Raw genomic sequence first — 11492 nt, 5'->3', positions numbered from 1 at the left:
GTCTCGACTGCATACTCCTCCTCACCCTGATGCTCCTTCCTCCTACCATGTCGAGTGTCGTCAGACAGCAATTGATTCCACAGTTGGACACTCTGAAAAGATGTTCACTGGTCCATTTCATATTTGGGCCTCTCGCCTGCTCCGCTTGAAGCGGTGGAAGAGGAGATCCCTTGTAGCGATAGCCAAATATTTGAACAGCCACGGCCACAGGAAGGCGACGCTGGCAATTTGTCACAAGAGGTGGACGATGATGAGACACAATTGCCATGAAGTGAGGAGGAGTACCGTGGTGCGGTAATGGAAGAGGAGGAGGTGGTGGATGATCTAGTAACTGACCCAACGTGGCAGGAGGACACGCAGAGCAAGGCCAGCGGCACACAGGCGGAGGGAGGCAGAGTACCCCAACAGTCAGGAAGAAGCACTGTGGTGGCCGCAGACAGAAAGCGGGCAACCGTTCCCCGTAACACCAACACGAGGGACGTTGCCAGTACAACCGGTAGGTCTTCCAGAGTCTGGAATTTTTTTAAAGACTCTACTGATAACCCCAAAAGGCCATTTGTACCACCTGCGAGGCCAGCATCAGCAGGGGTGACAAAACTACCAGCCTGACTACCAGCAGTATGATAAGGCACATGGCAGCAAAGCATCCGACTTTGTAAGGCGAACCCCAGGGTCCACGACCAGTATCAGCGGGTGTCACCACTGCTTCTTCCGCTGTTGTGCATGTAAGAGAACCCCATGTTGTGCGTGCAAGGCAATCCCCTGTCCATACTGCATGCAAAGATGCCCCCTCCTTTCAGTCTTCACTTGTTATGGCAGTTTCTCAAGAAACAGCATCAACATCCACGTCCACGTCCCACCGCAGCGTTCAATTGTCCATATCCCAGACCTTTGAATGAAAGCGCAAATTCGCAGCCAACGCCCCACAGGCCACAGTCCTAAATTCGCACATTTCACGACTGCTTGCGTTGGAAATGCTGCCTTTTAGGCTGGTGGAGACGGAATCCTTCCGCAACCTTATGGTGATGGCCGTCCCTCGGTACTCGGTCCCCAGCCGACACTATTTTGCCTGGAGTGCCATCCCCGCACTACACAAGCACGTGTCCCAAACGATCTGCCGTGCCCTCCGCAGTTACTGGGAGAGTCCACCTGACAACGGACACGTGGACAAGTGCTTGTGGCCAGGGACGGTAAATCTCCCTGACGGCACACTGGGTAAACATAGTCGAAGCTGGGACCCAGTCGGAACTTGGGACGAAACACATCCTCCCCACACCGAGGATTGCGGGCCCTATGTCAGTCAGAGTTGCCCCCACAGTGTACAGCTCGTGCGCATCATCCTTCTCCTCCTCCTCATGTTCAGCCTCCATCTCAGATATCTTGGTTACAAGCTGGAAGCACTGTAGTACTGCCTTAGCCAAGTGGCAACAGGCTGTGCTGAAACTCATAAGCTTAGGTGATAAACCTCACACTGCTTGTGAGTTGTGGACAGCTGTGAAAGAGCAGGCAGATCTGTGGCTGAGACCGCTGAACCTACCTCCAGGCATGGTCGTGTGTGACAATGGCAGTAACCTGGTGGCGGCTTTGAGGCGAGGTGAGATCACACACGTACCATGCCTGGCTCATATGCTTAACCTCGTGGTTCAGCGGTTTCTTAAATCGTACCCCGAGTTGCCAAATCTGCTCGTCAAAGTACGCCGCCTGTCAGCTCATTTTCGCAAGTCGACTACAGCTTCCGCTGCCCTTGCTCTGTTGCAGCAGCATTTGCAGCTTCCGGCACACTGGTGTGTGATGTCCCCACACGTTGGAACTCTACCCCCCACATGTTGCAAAGGATTTGTGAGCAGAAGAGAGCAGTTGTGGAGTACCAGCTGCAACAAGGCCATCGATATTCAGGTCAGACTCCACACATAAGACCTCAGGAGTGGACCTTTATGTCTGACATATGTACCATCCTGACAAACTTTGAGGAGTCCACCAAGATGGTGAGTGGCGATGACGCCATCATTAGCGTCAGCATCCCACTTGTCTGTCTTTTGCAACGCTCTCTGCAGAGAATTAAAGAGGAGGCATTGCAGCCAGAGTATGATGAGATGGATCAAGAAGCCGTAGCGAGCGATTACACACAGCCCAGCCTCATCTCATCCCAACGTGCTTTGGGGGACAATGAGGGAGAGGAGGAGGAGGAGGAGGAAGAACAGGAGCTGGTATCATGCGGTGCAGATGGTAGTACCTGTTCAACTGTCATATCGTCGGTTCAGCGTGGGTGACCTGAGGACAGGGGGGAGGAAAAGGCGGAGGAGGAGGAGGAGAGCATGGTCAGTCGCCATCTTGGTGAGGACACGGAAGTCTTGCCCGTTACCAGTCTGGCACGCATGGCCGACTTTATTTTACGCTGCCTTAACTGTGACCCTTGCGTTGTCAAAATGTTTGGTGACAGTCATTACTGGTTGGTGACACTTTTAGACCCCCGCTACAAGGAAAACGTTCACTCTCTTATTCCTGAGGTGGAAAGGTTTACAAAAATGGGGCAGTACCAGAAGGCCCTTGCTGCAGAACTGTTAAAAAAATTCCCATCTGAATACGCTAGTGGCAGAGGTCACAGTTCGTTGCCCAACCAAGGCGTACAGGCGAGGGAGACGCAACTCCAATCCAGCAGAGGCAGGGAAACACTGTCAACGTTCTGGGACAGTTTTCTGAGACCCGCTCAGTTTACAGGCCCTGAGGCATGGGGTACTCTCACAAGGAGTGGAAAGTTTCAAAAGATGGTGAAGGAGTACCTTGCCGATCTTACCAGCGTCCTCCATGATTCCTCTGTGCCTTTTAATTATTGGGTATCCAAGCTGGACACTTGGAATGAACTCGCTCTGTAGGCCTTGGAGATCCTGGCCTGCCCTGCCGCTAGCATGTTATCGGAGCATGTTTTTAGTGCCGCTGGGGGAATTATAACTGATAAGCGCACCTGCCATTCAACTGACAATGCTGACAAGCTGTACCTTATCAAAATGAACAAGGGCTGGATTGTGCCAGACTTCTCATCACCACCAATTGACAGCAGAGAAATATAAAGTCAAATCCACTGTGTTATTTCGGGAGGTATATTCCCATGCACCGCTTCACACCCACACATGGGTATATGCTTCCTCATTTGGCTGTTTTTTGCTCTTCTCCTTATCCTCAGCCTCCACCACCACTATACCACCAGGGTGACCGTGGTCCGTGTTGCCAGCATTGCAAGTTCCTCCGTCCTAATTTTTGGCAGCTTTTACTTGGAAGGCATAGGCAAAGACTAGGGGAGACCCACTCCCCAATAATGGGAATAATGTTTTTAATATGCTGTACTGCATGGCTCTTGTAAGGGGCATTAAAATCGTCTTGTTAAGCTACTGTGACCTCCACGTCTCTTCCAAGTGGCATTAAAACCGTCTTGTTAAACCACTCTGAACTCCACGTCTCTTCCAAGGGGCATTAAAACCGTCTTGTTAAGCTACTGTGATCTCCATGTCTCTTCCAAGGGGCATTAAAACCATCTTGTTAAACCACTCTGAATTCCACGTCTCTTCCAAGTGGCATTAAAACCGTCTTGTTAAGCTACTGTGACCTTCACGTCCCCTCCAAGGAGCATTAAAACCGTCTTGTTAAACCACTCTGACCTCCACGTCTCTTCCAAGGGGCATTAAAACCGTCTTGTTAAGCTACTGTGATCTCCATGTCTCTTCCAAGGGGCATTAAAACCATCTTGTTAAACCACTCTAAATTCCACGTCTCTTCCAAGTGGCATTAAAACCGTCTTGTTAAGCTGCTGTGACCTTCACGTCTCTTCCAAGGAGCATTAAAACCGTCTTGTTAAACCACTTTGACCTCCACGTCTCTTCCAAGGGGCATTAAAACCGTGTTGTTAAGCTACTGTGATCTCCATGTCTCTTCCAAAGGGCATTAAAACCATCTTGTTAAATCACTCTGAATTGCACGTCTCTTCCAAGTGGCATTAAAACCGTCTTGTTAAGCTGCTGTGACCTTCACGTCTCTTCCAAGGAGCATTAAAACCGTCTTGTTAAACCACTCTGACCTCCACGTCTCTTCCAAGGGGCATTAAAACCGTCTTGTTAAACCACTCTGTACTCCACGTCTCTTTCAAAGAGCATTAAAATCGTCTTGTTAAGCTACTGTGACCTCCACATCTCTTCCAAGGGGCATTAAAACAGTCTTGTTAAACCACTATTAACTCCACGTCTCTTCCAAGGGGCATTAAAACCGTCTTGTTAAACCACTCTGAACTCCACAACTCTTCCAAGGAGCATTAAAACCATCTTGTTAAGCTGCTGTGACCTCCAAGTCTCTTCCAAGGGGCATTAAAACCATCTTGTTAAACCACTCTGAACTCCACGTCTTTTCCAAGGGGCATTAAAACCGTCTTGTTAAACCACTCTGAACTCCACGTCTCTTCCAAGGGGCATCAAATCCGTCTTGTTAAGCTACTGTGACCTCCATGTTTCTTCCAAGGGGCATTAAAACATTCTTCTTAAACCACTCTGACCTCCACGTCTCTTTCAAGGGGCATTAAAACCGTCTTGTTAAGCTACTCTGACCTCCACATCTCTTCCAAGGGGCATTAAAACCATCTTGTTAAACCACTCTGAACTCCACGTCTTTTCCAAGGGGCATTAAAACCGTCTTGTTAAACCACTCTGAACTCCACGTCTCTTCCAAGGGGCATTAAATCCGTCTTGTTAAGCTACTGTGACCTCCACGTTTCTTCCAAGGGGCATTAAAACATTCTTCTTAAACCACTCTGACCTCCACGTCTCTTTCAAGGGGCATCAAAACCGTCTTGTTAAACCACTCTGAACTCCACAACTCTTTCTAGGGGCATTAAAACCGTCTTCTTAAGCTGCTGTGACCTCCGCGTCTCTTCCAAGGGGCATTAAAACCGTCTTGTTAAACCACTCTGATCTCCACGTCTCTTCCAAGGGGCATTAAAACCATCTTGTTAAACCACTCTAAACTCCACGTCTCTTCCAAGGGGCATTAAAACGGTCTTGTTAAACCACTCTGATCTCCACGTCTCTTCCAAGGGGCATTAAAACCGTCTTGTTAAACCACTCTGAACTCCACAGCTCTTCCAAGGGGCATTGAAATGTTGTTTTTAATTAACTCTAACCTCCACGACTCTTCCAACGGGCATTGCATCTCCTCCTAATTTTTGTCAGCTTTTGCTTTTCAATGCATAAGCGAACACTAAGGGAGACCCACTCCCCAATAATGGGTAGAAGGTTTTTAGTACGGTGTAATCCACGTCTGTTTCAAGGGGCATTACAGTTCCTCATAATTTTTGGAAAGCCTTCCATTCACTGCTTAGACCAACAGTGTACAGGAGACCCAGTTGCTATAAATGGAAAAAATTGTTTAGTTAAGGCCCTCTGACCTCCATGTCACTTCCAAGGGGCATTGGAGTGCCTCGAAATTTTTGGTAGGCATTGCACTCACTGTATGCCCTATAACTGTGTAACCGAACTGCTCCTTTTGGTACAGAAACATATCCTACAAGACATGTGTGGTTGACTGGCCTGATATTGATGTGAATGGTCCCTGTTCCTCCTGCTCTTTCTCCTTTGACACCACCTCATCCATCATTCATCACCTGAAGCTTTGTTTTAATGGGAGTCATAGAACTGGGATAGTAGCAGCAATCCTCGGAGGAGGTAGGATATGCGCCAAAACGCTGACCACCTCAGGCCTATCTGCTACTACATACATGCACTTGCATTCCAAGGAACAGAAAGGTAAGGAGAAGGATGGCCTCATGATCATGAATAATTTACTCGTTGTATAGGAGGCCGACCACTTCTGCTGTCTACCTTCTGAACTTTGTGTTGAAGCCTGATTAACCCAGGACCCGCAATCCTCTATGTCTGGAGGACGTGTTGCATCCCAGTGTCCAACTGTGTCCCGGCTTCCACAATATTAACCCAGTGTGAAGGCGTCAGTGAGATGGACCATCCCTGGCCACATTCACTTGCCCACGTGTTTGTGGTTAGGCTGTCCTTCCCACTAAGTGCACTGGAGAGGGCACAGGTAATGTTTTAGTATGCGCGCTTGTGTATAAGGTGCACCGGGACAAATAGGGGGCGGCTGGGGACCGTTTATGGACACCCGGCCGCCCCCAGGCAGCAGGGGACCGTGTGTGGGCACCCGGCCGCGGGGCGGCTGGGGACCAAGTATCGACACCCGGCCGCCCCCTGCTGGCTGGGGACCAAGCGTGGACACCCGGCCGCCGGGCTGCTGGGGACTGAGTATGGATACCAGGCCGCCGACGCAGCCATGACGTGGTGGCCAGATTCCGCCTCCACATGCCTAAAAGGCCCAATTTCAAGTGCAAGCAAGCAAGCAGTATGGTATTGCAGCCTGGGGGTGGGTGGGTGGCAGGCTGCATACTTGCGCTAGCATCGAAAGGAATGGGGGAGGTACAATTGAACACTGCCCTGGGACAAGTACTTGCACGGGGATACTTGCAAGTCTGCATCTTCTGATGCGGCAAGGATCACTTCTGATGAGCACACTTTTAGGCAGTGAGCTGGGTGTCAGAGATGCTTCCAGGGGTCTTCCCCATGCTGTTCCCATGTCTTTTCAGCACTGTATGCATGTGTCACACAGCACATGGCCAGATAAGGTTGTAAAATGTTAAAATTACATTTCCCGGTGAATGCATTTGTCACGGTTGAAAGCGATACAAATGTGCAAAAACGCATAAAAAATGCTACTTGTGAACATAGCCCATGGTGTGGAGGAGTATTTTTGCTTTTGGTTATTTATTTTACCTTATACACAAGTCTTTACCCTGTAAAGGATGTTCCTTAACATATTTCACAGGAAAGCAGTTTCAGTTTCGTTTTTGAATGTTTTATTATGAGCCCGTAAAAGTGGCTTAATACCTCTTACCACGTTGTTGACAGCAGTGACATGGGGGTCAGAAATGCTTCCTGGGGTGATCCCCATACTGTCCCCATGTCATTTGAAAACTGTCACTATCGTTTTGGGCACTTTTAGGCTTTCTACTGACTGCCGAGGTTGCCGCCACACAAATGCTCGGGTCTCCCATAGACTAACATTGGGCTCGTTGCTCGGGTCGATCACCCGAGTATCACTGTGAGCTCGGCCCGACCTTCGAGCACCCGAGCATTTTAGTGCTCGCTCAACACTTGTTCTTTCACATTGCGTTTAGGCACCCGTTCAGTGGCTCTGTCGGGGCTTATGTCAAGACCCCCAGCAAAATGAGATTAGAACATATGCGCCGAAGGGGTCATAGACTGTAATGGTACTGACAGAGCGAACGTGTGCTCTGATGTGCATCATTTTCAAGCATATATGCCTACTGGAAACGGACACTCAGATGTAGTAGACTGCCTCTATGTGTTCTCCTGCACTAGGTGTATACTGCCAAAAATGATGCACGGCAGAGCGCACGTTCGCTCTATCAGCACCATTATAGTCTATGGCTCAGTTGGCGCATAAGTCCGAATACCGGTAACTGAACGGGTGCCTAAATGCAATGTGAAAGCATCCTAATTAATGGATCAATCACACTACACCATTTTAGATTGACCCTGGCAGATGTTGTGTAGTTTACACATTTCACATGCCCATTCTTTGAAGTGGCTATTTGCTGATTATGTGACATTTGCAAGAGAATTCTCTATGAAACATAAATAACGATAGACCGTGCATAAAAAACTCCACTACAACTAGCAGGATAAGCAAATTACACAAAATATATTTCTAAAAACCCACAGGTTACATGTGGAATAAATTGATTATTCGTAGTAGCTGGTATGTGTGGGGTATTATTACAATGACTGAGGATATTATATGTTTGTATATTATATATTCAAGGCATAGCTGATAGTATGCTACATTTGCTGCTTGTAATCATTTTGTTTCATTGACACTTTTATCAAATTAATTACTGTAAATGATATACACACACTCCATCCACCTAATTTCAACCCAATTAATCATTTATGAAGAACTTGAAGAGTCAGAAAGCCAAACATTCAGTAACTCCAAACGGTACATTCTGAAATCATGTTGAGAAAATATACAGTACAGACCAAAAGTTTGGACACACCTTCTCATTTAAAGATTTTTCTGTATTTTCATGACTATGAAAATTGTACATTCACACTGAAGGCATCAAAACTATGAATTAACACATGTGGAATTATATACTTAACAAAAAAGTGTGAAACAACTGAAAATATGTCTTTTATTCTAGGTTCTTCAAAGTAGCCACCTTTTGCTTTGATGACTGCTTTGCACACTCTTGGCATTCTCTTGATGAGCTTCAAGAGATAGTCACCGGAAATGGTTTTCACTTCACAGGTGTGCCCTGTCAGGTTTAATAAGTGGGATTTCTTTCCTTATAAATGGGTTTGGGACCATCAGTTGTGCTGTGCAGAAATCAGGTGGATACACAGCTGATAGTCCTACCGAATAGACTGTTAGAATTTGTATTATGGCAAGAAAAAAGCAGTAAAGCAAAACGAGTGGCCATTATTACTTTAAGAAATGAAGGTCAATCAGTTCGAAAAATTGGGAAAACTTTGAAAGTGTCCCCAAGTGCAGTTGCAAAAACCATCAAGAGCTACAAAGAAACTGGCTCACATGAGGACCACCCCAGGAAAGGAAGACCAAGAGTCACCTCTGCTTCTGAGGATAAGTTTATCCGAGTCACCAGCCTTAGAAATCGCAGGTTAACAGCAGCTCAGATTAGAGACCAGGTCAATGCCACACAGAGTTCTAACAGCAGACACATCTCTACAACAACTGTTAAGATGAGACTTTGTGCAGCAGGCCTTCATGGTAAAATAGCTGCTAGGAAACCACTGTTAAGGACAGGCAACAAGCAGAAGACACTTGTCTGGGCTATAGAACACAAGGAATGGACATTAGACCAGTAGAAATCTGTGCTTTGGTCTGATGAGTCCAAATTTGAGATCTTTGGTTCCAACCACCATGTCTTTGTGTGACGCAGAAAAGGTGAACGGATGGAGTCTACATGCCTGGTACCCACCATGAAGCATGGAGGAGGAGGTGTGATGGTGTGGGGGTGCTTTGCTGGTGACACTGTTGTGGACTTATTCAAAATTGAAGGCATACTGAACCAGCATGGCTACCACAGCATCTTGCAGCGGCATGCTATTCCATCCGGTTTGCGTTTAGTTGGACCATCATTTATTTTTCAACAGGACAATGACCCCAAACACACCTCCAGGCTGTGTAAGGGCTATTTGACCAAGAAGGAGAGTGATAGGGTGCTACGCCAGATGACCTGGCCTCCACAGTCACCAGACCTGAACCCAATCGAGATGGTTTGGGGTGAGCTGGACTGCAGAGTGAAGGCAAAAGGGCCAACAAGTGCTAAGCATCTCTGGTAACTCCTTCAAGATTGTGGAAAGACCATTTCCGGTGACTACCTCTTGAAGCTCATCAAGAGAATGCCAAGAGTGTGCAAAGCAGTCATCAAAGCAAAAGGTGGCTACTTTGAAGAACCTAGAATATAAGACATATTTTCAGGTGTTTCACACTTTTTTGTTAAGTATATAATTCCACATGTGTTAATTCATAGTTTTGATGCCTTCAGTGTGAATGTACAATTTTCATAGTCATGAAAATACAGAAAAATCTTTAAATGAGAAGGTGTGTCCAAACTTTTGGTCTGTACTGTAGATAATGAAATTTTGGAAAAATTTGTGAAGTTAGTTCCAGCTTGAATGCATGCCCTCATTAAAAGTACTAATTAGAGATGAATGGATTGATATGCAGAGGGTCGAGTTTGAGCCGAATTTCCTGAAATTTGCAATTTCAGGCAAATTTGAACATTTTGACATTCTATTCATGGTTCCACCCCCCCGAAATACAGGATAATGGGGAAGGAGATGGTAGGTGGGGGAATTTGCGGCAGCTCCGATGATGTTGAGGAGTCAGGGGGTCATTGCAGGCTGTAAGCTTTCTTGAAAAGATGGGTTTTCAAGTTCCATCTGAAAGTTCTGAGTGTGGCAGATAATCGGAAGTGTTGTGGCACAGAATTCCAGAGGATGGGGACACTCTTGAGAAGTCTTGGATGCGATTGGGTGAGGAACATATGAGTGTGGAGGAGAGAAGGAGATCTTGGGGGGGATAGGAGGTTGCGTGTTGGAAGATATTGGAAGATTAGTCCAGAGATGTACGGAGGAGACAAATTATGGGCGGCTTTGTAGGTCTGTGTTAATAGTTTGAACTGGATATGTTGGGGAATTGGGAACCAGTGAAGGGATTTGCAGAGGGTAGAAGCAGAGGAATAGTGAGGAGAGAGGTGGATTAGCTGGGCAGCAGAGTTAAGGATGGAGTGCAAAGGTGCCACAATGTTAGCAGGAAGGCCACAGGAGAGGTTATTGCAGTAGTCAAGGCGGGAGATGATTGGGGCATGCAGTAACATTTTAGTAGATTCAGGGTTGAGGAAAGGACGGATTCCTGGAAATAATTTTGAGTTGGAGGTGGTAGGAGGTGGCAAGACCTAGAATGTGTGGTTTGAAAGACAGGGCAGAGAAGAGGCTTACGCCGAGGGAGTAGACTTCCAGTACTGCAGAAAGTATGGTGTCTTTAACTGTGATAGCTAGAATGGGTAGAAGAGTTAGGTGAGATGGAGGAAAAATGATGGGTTCAGTTTTATCCACATTGAGCTTTAGGAAGCGAGAGGCGAAGAAGAAGGATATGACTGATAGACACTCTGGGATTCTGGACAGCAGTAATGTGACATCTGGGCCACAGAGGTAGATCTGAGTGTCATCAGCACATAAGTGGTAATGGAAGACATGGGACTTCATGAGTTGTCCCAGACCAAAGGTATAGATTGAGAAGAGTAGGAGTCCCAGAACAGAACCTTGAGGGACACCAACCGAGAGATAGCAGGATGAAGAGGTAGTGTGGGAGTGGGAGACACTAGATGTGTGGTTAGAAAGGTATGAGGAGATCCAAGAGAGGGCAAGGTCTTTGACACTGAGAGAAGAGAGGATTCGTAGTAGGAGGGAGTGGTCGACTGTGTCGAAGGCAGAGGACAGATCTAGAAGGAAGAGTATAGAGAATTGTCTGTTAGTTTTGACAGTAAGTCGTTAGTAATTTTGGTTAGGGCAGTTTCGGTGGAGTGGTGGGGACAGAAGCCAGATTGCAGGTTGTCAAAGAGTGAGTTAGATCAGAGGTGGGAGGAAAGTTCAGCATGGACATGCTGTTCGAGAAGTTTGGAGGTGAACGGAAGCAGCTATATGGAACGATAGCTGGCTATGACATCCCATTCAAAATCCATAGGCATTATTATGTAGTTGATACCACCTTTTACAGCTATAATACTTTATACTTTTCTGTGAATGCTTTCTGCAAGATTTTAGAGTCTATTTGTAAGAATTTTAGCACATTCATCCAGTAGAACATTTGGGAGATCAGACACTGATGTAGGAGGA

The sequence above is a fragment of the Phyllobates terribilis genome, unplaced genomic scaffold (genome assembly GCF_046119375.1).
Source record: "Phyllobates terribilis strain yellow unplaced genomic scaffold, ASM4611937v1 Scaffold_2__4_contigs__length_985480577, whole genome shotgun sequence".
Classification (NCBI taxonomy): domain Eukaryota; kingdom Metazoa; phylum Chordata; class Amphibia; order Anura; family Dendrobatidae; genus Phyllobates; species Phyllobates terribilis.
The sequence above is the reverse complement of the archived record's forward strand: the minus strand, read 5'-3'. Positions refer to the sequence as shown.